Source organism: Hyaena hyaena, unplaced genomic scaffold, assembly GCF_003009895.1.
Source record: "Hyaena hyaena isolate Hyena2069 unplaced genomic scaffold, ASM300989v1 scaffold_395, whole genome shotgun sequence".
NCBI classification, from domain to species: Eukaryota; Metazoa; Chordata; class Mammalia; order Carnivora; family Hyaenidae; genus Hyaena; species Hyaena hyaena.
In genome coordinates this window covers 151,553-168,116 of record NW_024081029.1, presented here as the reverse complement: position 1 = coordinate 168,116, position 16,564 = coordinate 151,553, and the positions used below count along the sequence as shown (strand labels likewise).

At 35.0% G+C, this 16,564-nt stretch overlaps 1 protein-coding gene across 1 annotated transcript in view; it reads left to right on the top strand.

Annotated features, from left to right (window-relative positions):
- The first annotated feature begins 6,629 nt into the window (after positions 1-6,629).
- LOC120244963 (sulfotransferase 1 family member D1-like) overlaps positions 6,630-16,564 on the top strand; it is a 38,085-nt gene continuing 28,150 nt past the window's right edge. Inside the window, exon 1 of the mRNA XM_039251783.1 lies at positions 6,630-6,651. The gene's annotated coding sequence lies outside the window, so the exon portion shown is untranslated. The remainder of the gene's footprint in view (positions 6,652-16,564) is intronic.

Below are 16,564 nucleotides of genomic sequence, written 5' to 3'. Positions count from 1 at the left end.
TAAATAATAAAGTATGGGAGCACATATAAATATCCCATACAGAAATATTCCAGCTATGTGTAACTCCCCATTCCATCCCTTAAGGGTAGGATTCAGTAGTACCTTCCTTCAAAATATGGAAAGGAAAAAGGGTAGGGTAGGGTAGGGAGGGAAGGGTAACTTTTTTTTATACATATATTTTTTCATTTATTTCTAGGACAGAGAGAGACAGTGTGAGCAGGGGAGGGTCAGAGAGAGAGAGGGGGTCACAGACTCCGAAACAGGCTCCAGGCTGGCAGTCAGCACAGAGCCCGACGCGGGGCTCGAACCCACAAACCGCGAGATCATGACCTAAGCGAGCCGGATGCTCAACCGACTAAGCCACCCAGGCGCCCCAACTTTTTAGTGTAGGAATCTGGCAAAACTAACTCAGCTACTCAATCAACATTACCATCTTCAATGATAAGACATATTCATAGAAAATTCTCTTAGTTTGTGATGAAAATAGCTCTTAACCTTGCTGATCTTTTTCCCAAAAACCTATAACCATTGTATAACCATGGAGAAAACATCAGATAAACCTAAACTGAAGAAAGGGTATTACAAAAAGTACCTGATCAGTACTCTTGAGTTTTATCAAAAACAGGGAAACTCCAGGGAACCACCACAGTCAAGAGATGTCTAAAAAAAAAATGACTCCTAAGTATAATGTGGTACCCTGGATGTGATCCTGGTACAAGTAAAGGAGTTAGACTACATTTATAAAATTCTAAAAGTATAGACTTTAGTAAATAATAATGTACCAACTTTGATTCAGTAGTATGTAACAAATGTACCAGAGAAGTATATAGAGGTTAATAATAGGGGGAAAATGGATGCTAAACATACAGAAACACTTCGGGGTTCTTTCTTTCCTTCATGTATCTTTGTTTCCATAAAAGTCCTAATAGTAAATATTTGCAGACTATATGGTCTGTGTTGCAACTATTCAATTCTGTCATTGTAGTTTGAAAGCAGCCATGAACAACAACACATAAACGAATGAGTGTGTCACTTCGTTAAAATGAAATTTATTTACAAAAACAAACGGAAATGCAGATTTGGCCTGAAGATCTTTCCTCCATTTTTAGCAATGTAGCGATACCTTCCATTTTTAGGAAGCTTAGGAAAGCACTAAACGGTATATTTTATCCAGAACTTTGTTGCTCTTTGTTGATTGTCTCTCAGAATATCTAGATAGCCATGTTGCCAGAAGCCAAGTGGCTTATAGCTTGTATTAAGTATCTCTTATTGGAGACAAGTGTTAGAAGTTAACATCTTTATCTATGGTTAATCTGTACCCAAATTTGATTAAACATCACAATTTTTAAAATACAGGTATTTGCATTAGAATGAGTACTACAGAGGGATGCCTGAGTGGCTCAGTGGGTTAAGCATCCAATTCTGGCTCAGATCATGATCTCACAGTTCATGAGTTCGAGCCCCATCTCGGTCTCTGTGTTGAAAGTTCAGAGCCTGGAACCTGCTTCAGATTCTGTGTCTCCCTCCTTTCTCTGCCCTTACCCCACTCGCACTCTGTCTCTCTGTCTCTCAAAAATCAATAAAGAGTACTACAGGGATTTTGCTTATTCTCTTTATTGTAAAGAAAAACAGCTCCTCTACCATCAACAACAAATGTGTCTCTTTCCTTAAAATCTGAATTTTCTCTTACTATGGATGAACAGTGCTTGGTATCTGTGCACTGCCACCCTCTCTACGTATGCACTGGATTCTTCAGCTACCGTCCACTTTAGCAATTGATACTTGTCTGTGTCCTCATTGCTTTCTCTTCTTCCATGATCAATTTCCATTGCCAAAATGTTGGAGTTTCTTGCAACTTAAAACAAAACAAATATTTGTGTCAAGTATCCTCCATACAGTCCTACATTTTTTAATGTTTTTCTTTACACTGGAAGCTTTCAAGAATTATCTATATTCACCGTATCCAGTTTTTACTTTACTCTCCTCCTACTGTGAATTTTTTCCAAATGTTTCATTAAATTATTTTATTAAACATTTACACATACAAAAGAATATACATATTCATGCACTCATATGTATATGTATATATGTGTATATATGCATATATATATATATATATATATGGTAAAAAGAATAAAAACAAAAGGAATACCTCTGTACCACCATCAGCCCAAGAAATGGAGCATTATCTATAACAGTGAAGGCTCTCTGTTCTTCTTCCCAATCCCATCCTTTTATAAATTCTGAGATAACCACTATCTTGGTGGTGGTGGTGGTGGTGGTGATGTTGTTGTTTTAAGATTTTATTTTTTAAATTAATCCCTACACTAAATGTGGGTCTTCAACTTAACAACTGTGAGATCAAGAGTTGCATGCTCTACCAACTGAGCCAAACAGGAGCCCCACAAAACCACTGCTTTAAATTTTGTGTTTATCATTCCTTGGATTTCCTTATAGCTTAACACACTTGCGTGTTAACCCATAGTCTTTTGGTAATTGGCATGTTTTAATCATATATAAAGACAATCATATTCAATGTGTTCTTTTGTCACTTGCTTTTATCTTCACTCAAGGTTATGTTACTAAAATTTTACTTATGTTGATATCTGAAGCTATAGAACATTTATTTGCCCTACACATATAGTACTATATTTGTCTATTCATTTTAATATTGATAGGTGTTTGAGTAGTAGAAAATTTCCTTTTATAAGCAACAACATTTTGAATATTCATGTACATGTGTCGTAAACAAAAATGTCCAATAGTTTCTCTACATACAACTCAAATTACTGGATTGTCAGTTCTGTGGATTTTCACTTGACATATTTTTATATTTGCTCCCTTTGGACATAACATTTCATCTCACTGTGGTAGTTATGTTTTATCTTTCCCTAGTTATTAATGATCTACTCCAGAACACAAGTTGAGGGAACAGACTACACATATGATAGATACTTCTAGTGTCATGGCAAAGGGACATGAGATGGCAGAAGATCTTAATGCCTTGGTACAGAGGCAGCATTTAAGCATTTTTATCACATTCTATAGGCCTGGGCTAGTGATACATTCAAGTCTGATATCGATGAAATGGGGAAGTATAATCTTCCATAAGATGAGGCAAAGAATATTTGGGAACAATATTATGGTCACCTCATATTGTCTTGGCTTATGTTTGGTTAGTTTTTACTGTATGTGGGAGATTCTTTTTGAAAATTTATTTATAGATATAATTTAAAACAGTGAGAATGTTGTCTTCCTCCAAAGAAAAGCATTCTTTTAATTCTACCATACTCCTAAGGAAACTAGAAGTTGAAGTCATTTAATTAATTTCCAGGGATTGAGATGTTTCAAACATTTTTAAATGGCTTATTTCTAATTTATCCTTACTTCTTTTTATAATAATTTAATAAATTATATAATGTAATTATTATATAGTTTCAAATTTAGAAAAATTAAAAAAGCAGGGCAAAACATCCTTATCTTCTTCATGCATGTTTCTCAGTTAGTATTTCACCACATTTGTTCTCTCTCTCTCTCTCTCTGTATACACACACACACACACACACACACACACACACATTCATTATCATTATTCTTTTTCTAAACTATCTGAGATGAAGCTGTAGATATAATCACTTTTAAATATACCAACAAGTATTTCCCCCAAATAAGGGCACCTTCCTGCATAATCACAACTATCCAAATCAGGAAATCAACTCGGCCACTCTAGGGAAGTTTTATAAGAAGAGATTGTCTTAATCAGCTTTACTAAGAAATGAAGCAATCTCAAACTTCTTGTTAGCTACAACAAAGGGTTATTCCTTGTTCGTGTTGCTTTTAGGGCACCACATGGTTCCTCGCTTTAGACAGGCTGAGACTTTAACACATGTGTTTTTCATTTTGGGGCCCAAGCTGAAGGAGCAATTGCTTTATGGGACATATTCATTCTCAGGGTAGGGAAAGAAAAAAGAAAAGAAAATAAAACAAAACAAAACAAAAAACAAAAAAACCCCAAAAAAACCCAAGAGATCCATGGTAAAATACGTCTCTTAAAGCACCATTGGTGTGTTCTCACTTCTGTTCCCATGTAATTGGTCAGAGATCATGGCCTCAGTCCAAAGTCATTAGGCAGGAAAGTATATGCCTTTCAAATGCAATATACAGGACAGTGAGTATTTGCCCACATTAATATAATCAACTACCATGGCCTTCTCTCACCTTTTTACAGCCTTTTATTATCAAAACTGTTGGCATTGATTTGATATGCTGCAGGAAAAATTATATTATGAAGAGCTCAAGCGCTTCCCAGTTTTGCTTTTAACCCCCAGCCATAACCTAAAACTCAGTCAGTTATTCATTCTCATCTGGTGAAAATGCCAAATTCATCACATAGTACTCACATGAAGGACTGTGAGAGTCCCAATGTTTGGGCTGAAGTGTCAGAATTGTTGATGACTCCTGGACAGTGACAAAAACATCAAACTGATCTATACCTTAATAATCATTCCGAGTACATATTACATACACATTAACATAGTTATAAGAAAGTAGAGATTTATGTTTCGAGGTCTCTTGCCCTAAGGTTCAGTCTTGTCTGATCAGGGTAGTATTGATGAAAGCCACAGATGTGTTACTGCCATCCCTCAAACACTTATAATCTCATTCTATATATAATTCATCTTCAGACTAAAGCATGTCTCTCTCTATCTTTCTCTCTCATATATGTGTGTGTGGGTGCACTCACAAGGTCATGCAAATTTTTAAAATTTATTTCTAAACAATAGTTATTTATAAAAAGTATCCCTACAGAAAAGAATATTTAAAATACTGTTTCAGAAATGAAATTGACAATGCTTTTCAGACTAATAATAATTAGGGTTTGGGAAAGTAGACCCTTTGAATAATGGGACATGTTTACAATGTTGGATACCTTTAATTTACCCCTCCAGATTCCATCTGTTTTTAGCCTTGGGAGGCTGAAGTGTATGGATTACATTAACAGGATTTTGAAGTGTATGGATTACATTAACAGGATTTGGGGTCCTCTGGGTTCTGTTTGGCAGAAGATCTGAGGGAAGGATGAGAATAAAGTTAAGCTTATTATTTCCCAGGATCTTTTTCATGAGGTCAAATTAAGTGGGCTGCATCCTTCAATCAAACTAACCTAAGGTCTCATCCCTGAATTCCCTTGTTTTCATTAATGACACGTTTTCCACAGCTATATCTAGTAACACTAAATTCTGAATCTATAAATTGCAATTTTTCTGGAACGTAAATCTCCAGTCTCGTCCAAGGGACAGAACTGGAGGCATGAGAAGAGCCCTCTGAGCATCATTTTCTAGCTGCAAGTCCTATGGGGAGGCAAACTAGAAATATTTTCCCCTGTTTTTCAGACTAATCTATAAGTGGTATCTAATTTTCTCCAGATGTGAGCCTTCCTGTAAGTTTGTAGCAGCGTGACCTTCAGGTTATTTCTTAGTTTCTTCCCTGAAACACTACAAGATAAAATCTTAATCAAGATTTTCCCACTGGAGTCCAAGGAACAGTTGTATGTTCACAAAGGAAGATAATATAAAAAATTACATCTTGGGGCACCAGAGTGGCTCTGTCAGGTAAGCATTTGACTCTTGATATCAGCTCAGGTCATGATGTCATGGTTCATGGTTTCAAGTCCCATGTTGGGCTTTGCACTGACAGTGTGGAGCCTGCCTGGGATTCTCTCTCTCACAGTCTCTCTCTGCCCCTTCTTTGCTTGTGCTTCCTCTTCCTCCCTTCCTCTCTCTCTCTCTCTGTCTCTCTCAAAACTAAATAAATATACTTAAAAAACATCTTTATATTTTGTTGAATGAGAGGTTGCAACTTCAAATTCCATTTCTGTACAGCTTGATAAACTCACAGATTTAAATAACTTTGCCTTTGTCAACAACATGATTTCAAGACTAAAAACAAAAAGGAAGCATGTCATATATAATATTGTGATCATATGGAAAATGACAAGAGTTTCAACCCAGTTTTTCCTATTTTGAAACAGAATTTGTTACCACAGTCACCACTATTGCCAGATGATATAGATCAAAAGTGATGTTATAGATCAGGCTCTGGATGGTAAACGTCTCATTTATGGAACAGAATATATTCCAACTTTTCTTGGCTTCATGTTCTTTTCCCTTTGCTCTGACACAGGGAACATGTTCCTGCTGGTCTAATTTGCCCATGCAGTTCTAGAGGTGCGGATAAATCACCTTTAAGTGACAGTTTCTAATAAGAGCACTGGAGCCATGAAACGGCATCTGTTTTTGTTTTTATAGTTGAAATTAAAAGTGAAAGGGCCTCCATTTACTGCACATGATTATTGGACAGTGTTCATTCCAGATCCCATGGATTTCCATGGGCTCTTTGTTTCCACCTATCTACCACCACAGGTAACAACAAAAAACCTTCCCTTCAGCGTTTACTACTTTAATCAATAATACATGGACTTTGTACAGCTAATCGTCAGCCTCATACAGCTCTATAGACTTTATCTTTTGCCTTTGTAATGCATAAGACAGATTATCTTGGTTGACTGAACAATATACAGAGGGAAATTTCCAGTAACTAATTTCTGTAGAAACAAAATCTGGGCCTCCAGATCCTCAAGGCAGGCACCTGGTAAGTGATTTATCAACTCTGTCTTTAAAGTGTCCCTATTTTGTATAAAAACTAAATCTAACAACCAAAAAATTAGAGCATGAGACATGGAAAATTCTAGTATGGATGTTTTGCTATAAAATGGGAACTATCTGTGAATTCTTAGATCCAGATTTTCTGTCATAAATTCACAGGATTCTTTTTTGTACTTAAAATTGTGTTGAGGTAGTCTGCCTTACTAACTTTAGCTCTGTAAAGCTAAAACTAATTTTTTTTAAGCTAAAACTAATTTTAAAGGCTATTTGTCTGCCACCTCAGTATTTCTGTTAAGCTTAAAGAAATATTTTTGCACGGTCCACTACTAGGTTGAATTCTTTAAAAATCTTTGTGTAAGAATATGAAAATCAGATCTCAGTAAAGATACAAGTCTGCTTTTGTGTATTTCTTGAAACTCCCAAAGAATTGTATTGTACAGATGTTAGACAAATGCATTTTCCATTGATGACTGCTTTATTTCCTTTTACAAAAATAATTTGACTATATGGCATGTTTTTCACTACAATACATATATTATCCTTTTTATCTTTAGATTATAGAACCATTTTGGTGATGTGTTCTTCAATTTCTACAATTTTATTACTTTCCTAAAGGTTTTGAAATAAGATTTAAGCTACATTATATATTTTTTCATGTGCATCCTCCTATCATCACTTTAATGAAAAACTACTTCAGAATGGTCTCTTCTGTATCCCTTTGACTTTTACCTTGGATTTATTATTTAAGCAATATTCTAAAAATCCCACATTAGTACAAAAAGTCTTAATAAATGAAGAGTCACTTCATGTCATTAAATGCTTATTGTAGTAATGAGAATATTTAGTATTATAGTTTAACAAAAGATGAAAAGAGTTTAATAACTTTTAAATCCAAATATTTTAAGTTAATAAGTCAGATTAATTTATTTGGGCTAATGCTTATGACCAGTCAATACAGATTTTTTCAATGGATAAATGTTTACAATCACATTTTTAAAAAAGAAAGATACAAAGTTTTTCTTCAACATATGAAAATTAGAAGCCAATATTATGAAAACGTTCCAAAATTATATTTTTATTTTAAACATTGAAATAGCTTTGTTAGCTATCAACATGAATAAAGCTATACAGAGCTTTAAAAATCTCTATATCGCCAACTGAAAATGGGGATAATATAGTTGAAGCCCTGTACGATCATATGATACATAAATTTTCAGATACACTAAAATAGGTGTCTTATGTGTTAAAAAAGAAATTCATTTGGGGCCACATGACTCATTAAGTGTTTCATGATGGCTCAGAGTATGCAGAGGATATTTTCAACAACAATTAGGCCCTTTGTTTTCTCTGGAATATTGGCAAACTTACCTTTCTTCATTGCATCTAAGAACAACTACCTCATGTTCTGAAACTTGACAGAAATAAATTTGAAAGAGTTTGAGACTGATTTCAAAAGCCAATAGAAAGCAGCTTTCCAAAGCCTTTATAAGTTTGCAGAATACTTTTCAAGGGTCTGTGCCCAGGCAGAATCTAAGACGACCCAGGTGATGCACATGTGAGTTAAAGCCACCTACTTGTAGGAAGATTTGAAGGTTTACGAAGCTTCACAGTGGACACATCTCATGCTCACGTTGACAGCACATACAAAACATTGCATCTCATAGCACCACATCCTGAGAATAAATTTTAGAGAGGATGAAGAGTGGAAAAACACTAATCTTTCCTAGAGAAGATAAATTCTTTGTTTTGGAAAATGTTTGGTGATAAGGGATCTGACATTGGCCCGGTAATTTTCTTTAGGTCTGATTCAGCTCACTATGGGCCACTTTGCTCTTGCCAATGTGGAGTTAAGGCTTAATCTAACTCCAGTTTTCTCAAGTTAACAGAAATCAATGTTTTCAGCCTATATAAATGTCATTATTTCTCAAAGACATTGAATTTTGTATCCTATCCTCGGAAGAAAGTTGGGCTTAAAGTTACAGTACCCATAGAAATTGCAGATGGACAAGAAAGAAGGAAACATGTTTTAAAGGAGAATAATGAAATACTTTTGTTAACAAAAGTGTCAGATTGGTTTAAACATTAAAACAGAATAAACCACTCAGGGGTGCCTGAGTGGCTCAGTCAGTTGAACATCTGACTTCGGCTCAGGTCATTATCTTACAGTTAGGGTTAGTGAGTTTGAGCCCCACGTCAGGCTCTGTGCTGACTGACAGCTTGGAGCCTAGGGCCTCCTTCAGATTCTGTGTCTCCCTCTCTCTCTGCCTTCCTCCACTCATGCTCTGTCTCTGTCTCTCTCTCTCAAAAATAAATAAACATAAGAAAAACAGAATAAACATATGTGTGCATACACACACACACACACACACACACATATACACACATATATATGGAATTTTAAAAGGTTGAGTTGAGAAACATAAAAATATAAGCTAAGGAAAAGTAATAATGTTATTGTCCAATAAGATAGCATTCAAAACCAAAAAAGATCAAGTGAGGGAAATATATGATAATAAATATTATATTCCATAATGAACACAATCACAATTTTTTAGTTCAGATAGCATATTTTCAAAGTAAAAAGAAAATTTTATTTACTGTGTATGTTAAAAGTTTTGAAAGAAATTGATAGAAGTACATGTAGAGAGTGAAATCTTACACAATATTAATCTACCTGATAGATTAAAAATTTTTGAAGTTTTAAAAATATATTGATATTGAATATATTTGTACATATGCATATATAAATATACACATTTACATATATACAGATTTATGCATACATATATACACCTATATACACTAAATATGTATACCAGTAAACATATATCTTATACTACCAACAGATAATGCAACTTGCAACAAAATGATCATTTACTGACACAAATATCACAATAATGTAAAATATATCATTTACCATGTTTGCATTCTCTAAACCAGCAAATTAACATAGAGAATCTAATTAAAAATTGTAAAATGAGACTAATTAAATTAGCATATTAAAGCCAAACGAAATACATTTTCTTTATAATAACCTTTTGGGTTAGTAGCTATCATATAATTAAAGACAAATTATTTAGTAGATAGTAAAGACTGGAAATATTTGAGCCTCTGGGATTTGGTCAAAACTGACCAGTGACAAATGCAAAACCTCAAATATTTTGGGGTGCCTGGGTGGCTCAGTCAGTTAAGTTACCAACTCTTGATTTCAGCTCAGGTCATGATCTTTCAGTTTGTGAGATTGAGCCCCACATTGGGCTCTGTGTTGACAGCGTGAAGCCTGCTTGAGATTCTCTCTCTCCCCCTCTCTCTGCCCCTACCCCTCCTCTCTCAAAATGAATAAATAAACATTTAAAAATTATTTAAAAATCCTTGTATGCTTTCATATTAAAGAAAATTAATTATTCAACTGAAAAACAAAACAAACAAAAAAAAAAAAAAGAAGAAGAAGAAGGAACAGGATGGTGTCCAGAATCCATAAACCTGGTTATGATTATTTTGAGTATAGATGACACACAATATTACATTAATTCATACACAGGTGTACAACTCAGTGATTAGACAAATTTATACATTATGCTATGTTCACCGTGTGTAGCTGCCTCTGTCCCATTATATCCCTATTAAAATATCATTGCTTGTTTTCCTTATGCAACACCTCTTACTCCCATGATATATACATTACAAAACTATAAGCCTTTATCTTGCCCACCCCTTCACTGTTTTGTCCAATCGTGCACTTCTCTCCCCTCCAGCAACCATCAGTTTGTTCTCTGTATTTATAGATCTGATTCTGCTTTCTGTTTGTTTCTTCTTTTTTATTTTAGATTCCACTTTTGAGTAGAATCACATGATATTTGTCTTTCTCTGACTTCTTTCACTTAGCACAGAACACTGTAGATCCATCCATATTGTCTTAAATGTCATAATCTCATCCTATTTTATGGCTGAGAAATATTCCATTTTCTTTTTTTTTTATTCTTTAATGTTTATCTTTGAAAGACAGAAAGACACAGCATGAGCAGAGGAGGGGCAGAGAGGAAGAGGGAGGTGCAGAATCCAAAGCAACTCCAGACTCTGAGCTGTCAGCACAGAGCCCGAAAAGGGGCTAGAACTCATGGACTATGAGACCATGACCTGAGCCGAAGTTGGCCACTTAACCAACTGAGACACCCAGGTGCCCCAGTAATATCCCATTTTCTATTGATAGACACAGGTTGCTTCCATATCTTGGCCTTTGTGAATAATGTTGCAATAAACACATGAGGGGTTGAGTAAATGTCTTTTCCAATTAGTGTTTTCATTTTCTTTGGTAAAATATCCAGTAGTGGAATTATTGGATCATTTTTATTTTTTTTTAGGAAACTCCATATGGTTTTCCACAATGGCTGCACTAATTTACATTCCCACCAACAGTGCACAAGGTTCCTTTTTCTCCATATTCTCACCAACGCTTGTTGTTTCTTGTCATTTTGACATTAGCTAGCCATTCTAACTGGTGTAAAGTAATACCTCTTGTGGTTTTGATTTGCATTTCCCTGATGATTAGTGAGGCTGAGCATCTTTTCATGTGTCTGTTGGACATCTGTATGTCTTCTTTGGAAAACATTCAGGTCCTCTGCCCATTTTTTAAATGGCTGGTTTGTTTTTTAGGTATTAAGTTGTATAAATTATATATTTTGGATATTGATCCCTTATTGAATATATCATTTACAAATATCTTCTCCCATTCTGTAGGTTGTCTTTTTGTTTTGTTAATGGTTTCCTTTGCTGAGCAAAAGCTTTTTATTTTGATGTTGTCCCAATAGTTGATATTTGCATTTATTTCCCTTCTCTAAGGAAACATATCCAGAAAAATGTTACTGTGGCTGATGTCAGAGAAATACTTCCTGGGGTTATGATTCTTTATTTCACTATGTACATGTGTTTGACTTTGAGAATTGCTAATAACATCTCCAAGCCTCAGTTTCCTTTTCTGGAAGATAGGAATAAATAATATGTATCTCATATGTTGCTAGAAAGGTATATCATTATTATTATTATTATTATTACTATTATTACGGTTAATATATTATTGATCTTTACTCTGTGTTGAGCATTGTTCCAAGTACTTTACTCATTTAATTCTCACAATTATCCAATGTGATGTGACATAAAATAATTCCCATTTTATAGATGTGGACAACTAGCAAAGAAAATTTACATAAATTATTTAAAATCACACTTGAAACGGCCTTTTGAAAACTGGCTCCAATGCATTGTAAGTGCTCTGTAAAAGTTTATTTCTCCACCTTCTTCCATCTGCCTTTGCCTACTGTTGATCTTACAAAACAGGAAACGTTTACTCAACCTTCTAATCAACTCTGCTGAATATTGCCTATTTCTATGCAGGAGAAATCCAAAGCTCTTCTTTTCAGGTAAAATCATACAGCACCATGGTGACAGAAAAAACAAATTTTAAAGAAAGAAAGACAAAATCCAGTTGAAGAAAAAAGAACCCATATACAAACACACACATACACAATTCTATTTTCAGTGAAGATACATGCTTGTTATTCTATTCCTAAATGCATTTCATTTAGACTTACAAACAAGCAGGCCCTATTAGAAAGCTTCCAAGAACAAAAATGATGATCTCACCAACCTCTTCCATAGCTGTGGTACTAGAGAGCTGTTTTCTGGATTTTATTAGGCCCTGGGGATGCCAAATGAAGAGTATAATTAACTCTTGACCATCAAATACTTACTTTAAAAGACCTTGACAATACAAGAGTGCCTAGTAGCAAATGGCATCCAGTGCTTCTTGACTATGTACAAAGAATTGCTTGAGGGTATCAAATAATAGGGTACATTTAACTTGGGAATATCTGTATGAGATGGAGTAGTCAGGTAATTGCAATTATCTCCACTTACATGCTAAAATTGTTAAACACTTTTAAGGCTAATGTCTTGCTCAAGACAGATTACAGGGGCACCTCAGTCAGTTAACAATCTAACTTTTGGTTTCAGCTCAGGTCACGATCTCACAGTTTGAGTAGGAGCTCCACATCAGGTTCTGTGCTGACAGCATGGAGACTCCTTGGGGTGCTCTCTCTCTCTCTCTCTCTCTTTCTCCCTGCCCCTCCCCAGCTCAAGTGCTCTCTCTCTGTCACTCTCTCAAAATTAAATATATAAACATTTTTTAAAAGATTATATGTGTCTTTATATATTAATCTCTGCTTAGCAGAGAATAAATATAAAAACTGAAACATATTATCTCTTTTTGTGAGACTGAGTCAAAGATGAAGAATAGTTCTCTAGATGAAAGAGGATGTATTTTTTTTTTCTGATTTGAGCCAGTGTTGAAATTTTTAAAAAGCATGAATTGTGAGATTATGATGGTATAAATGGTGACAATATAACACTTTTAGAAATACAGGCCAGACAGTGTGCTACATTTTCTTTTTCTTTTCTTTTGTTCCAAGTTTTTACTTAAATTCAAGTTAGTTTGCCGGTAGTGTAGAATTGGTTTCAGGAGTAGAATTTGGTCATTTATCATTTACATAGAACACCCAGTAGCATGGTGCATTTTCATACACATTAAATTATTTCATTTATGAGATTTTTTTCAAGCTTTTATTTAAATTCCAGTTAATTTCATTTATGAGATTAAAACAATCACAATAACACAATGACAATGATTCTATGAAATGGACACTATCTGGTCAGATGAAGAATTCTATGCTCAAAAAAAGCTCACTTGCTCAAAACTACATATTCGGTAAGTTCTAAATTTTTCTAACAGTGGCCTTTCCAGCAACAAAGCTGAGAGTTTTCACCACTGGATGAGTTAATTCCCAGAATTTGAAATCTGATTTTACCATTTAGAAGTTTTGTGTTACAGGGCACGTTGCATAAACTCTGAAAAGTTCCAATGATAATATCAATTTCAAAGCTATTATTAAGTCAAGTGGAGATACATATTAATATTCTTCATATATTAACATATTATGCCTTGATGTTAATCCATGCTATCTTAGCCAATTAAGTTTGATAATATAAATGAAGATCATTTATAAGATACAGTGTGTGGGAAAAGAACATGGGCTCATTTCTATGTACACAGCAAACAAACAAAAAACAACACTCAAAAAGGCACATAATTTGACATAAACTGTCAAAAGTCATGTAAAAAATGCAGAATACTATTTGTATTATTTTTGAGATTTTATAAATAAGAAGCTTTTATCAATGTATGCTTTGAAGTTTGATAAAAGCAAAGCAGCATTTTAATTAGTAGTATCTTAACAGAATCTTTCAGCAATAGAGGAGTGTTCTGTTAAACATCTTCCTTTTTTGTTTCTATTGTTATGACCTAAAACATATAGTTGGTAGCCAGAGAATATTCATTTTACTTAGAATTGTAGAATGTTAGAGGTGAAACAAACCGGAGTGACCATTTTGTGCATTTCTCATATTTTTTAGACAGTTAAAACCTGGCTCAGAAATAGGAGGTGAGTACCTTTGGGTCATACAGTTGGTTTGTGAAAGAGCTCAACTGCCTCACCTCAGGTTCCCAATGTAGTACTTTGAAAAGCCCCACAGATATGGCATTTCTATTGTGAAAATAGTTTAGTCTTTACACATTTAAAAAGGAGTTCATAAAATCTGTCCCACTTAGGTCTATTGAATATCAGGGTGCCTGGGTGGCTCCGTCAGTTAAGCGTGCAACTCTTGATTTCTGCTCAGGTCATGATCTCACAGTTGCTGAGTTCCAGCCTCATGTTGGGCTCCATGTTGAGCATGGAGCCTGTTTGAGATTCTCTCCCCTGCCCCCTTTCCATCTCTTCTGCTTCCTCTGTCTCAAAATAAGCATTTTTAAAAAAAGAATCTGTTGAATATCAATATATTATCACTTTCTAGGAGAATAATGTATTGATTATTGTGATTTTAATATTAACTTTTTCATGATTAAAGCACGTCATATCCTTAGGTACAATATTTCATTATTTTAATTCATTAATAGACATGAAAGCCAATTGTTTTGTTCAGGTTAACATGGATTAACATTGACTTTTATCAGTGTGAAGAATATTGAGTAGTTTCCTAGGGCTTGCAATTGTCTTTCAGAGGAAGTTATATTTCAAGAGACATTTTGCTTACATCTATTTAATTACTTTTTCTTTTTTTAATGTTTTTTCTTTTTTTTTTTTGAGAGAGAGAGAGAGAGACAGCGTGAGTAGGGGAGGATCAGAGAGAGAGGGAGACACAGAATCTGAAGACAGGCTCCAGGCTCTGAGCTGGCTGTCAGCACAGAGCCTGATGCGGGACTCGAATCCATGAACCCTGAGATCATGACCTAAGCTGAAGTCAGATGCTTAACTGACTGAGCCACCCAGGCACTCCTAATTTACTTTTTCTTAGTAATTATATTTGATTTAAAAAAATTTTTAAAAGAGGGTGACTGGATGGCTCAGTTGGTTAAACGTCCGACTTCAGCTCAGGTCATGATCTCAGGGCTTGTGGGTTCGAGCCCCTAGTAGGGCTCTGTGCTGACGGCTCAGAACCTGGAACCTGCTTCCCATTCTGTTTCCTTGCTCTCTGCCCCTCCCCCACTCATGCTGTGTCTCTCTCTCTCTCTCTCAAAAACAAACATTTAAAAATTAATAATTATATTTGGATTACCTACAAAAACTTCACAAAGTCAGTCATTATTCTAGTCTATTCCTTTTGTGTAGTTGACAGCTTGTAAGAGACAATATGAACTTATTTCACTAGTAAACCCAGGTAGAATGAAAGTTTTATATTTAATGCTGAAACCTCTAGAGGCATGTCTGTTTTAATCAAAACATCAACATTAAACTGACTTTTATATCAAATATTTCACCAGATCATGTGAACTTAAAAAAACATGTAGGTTAGTTTCTATCTTTCTGACAGGGATAGAAGGACAAATCCTTATAAGCACTTGTCTTCATACCAACTAAATAGAACTCTTTCAGAAATTAATTTTAGCAATACCATCCAGAGGTAGAAAAATATCGCATATTTACAACATATACACATGGACATCACCCAAATACACAGACATGTAGACCTTAATTTTTTTTTTTTATTTTCGACATAGTTCACATACAGTGTAGTCTTGGCTTTAGGAGTAGAACCAGTAATCCATGTCTTACATTTGACACCTAGTGCTCATCCTGAAAAGTGCCCTCCTTAATGCTGTTCACCCACTTAGCCCATCCCCACCCCCAGAAACTCTCAGTTTGTATTTCGGAGTCTCTTATGGTTTGCCCCCTCTCTGTTTTTATTTTATTTTTCCTTCCCTTCTTCTATGTTCACCTATTTTGTTTCTTACATTCCACATATCACTGAAATCACATGCTACCTGTCTTTTTCTGACATATCGTTTAGCATAATACACTCTAGTTCCATCCTTGTTGTTTCAAATCACAAGATTTCATTCTTTTTCATTGTCAAGTAGTATTTCATTGTATGCATATACCACATCTTTTTTTTTTAAATTTTTTAAATGTTTTTATTTATTTCTAGGAGAGAGAAAGACAGCGTGAGCAGGGGAGGGTCAGAGAGAGGGAATCACAGACTCTGAAACAGGCTCCAGACTCTGAGCTGGCAGTCAGCACAGAGCCCGACGCGGGGCTCGAACCCATGAACCGCGAGATCATGACCCAAGCGAAAGTCGGATGCATAACCGACTAAGCCACCCAGGCGCCCCATATACCACATCTTCTTAATCTATGCATCAGTTGATGGACATGTGGGTCTTTGTGGAAAAACGTTTTAAGATTTGTATTTGTCCCTAGAATTAATCTTATGGAGATTGTGGTAGAGTTCAGTCACAAAAGCCCTTTAGCAGTCTGGATTTTAAAAATGCCTCTTTCTCTCTCTCTCTCTTT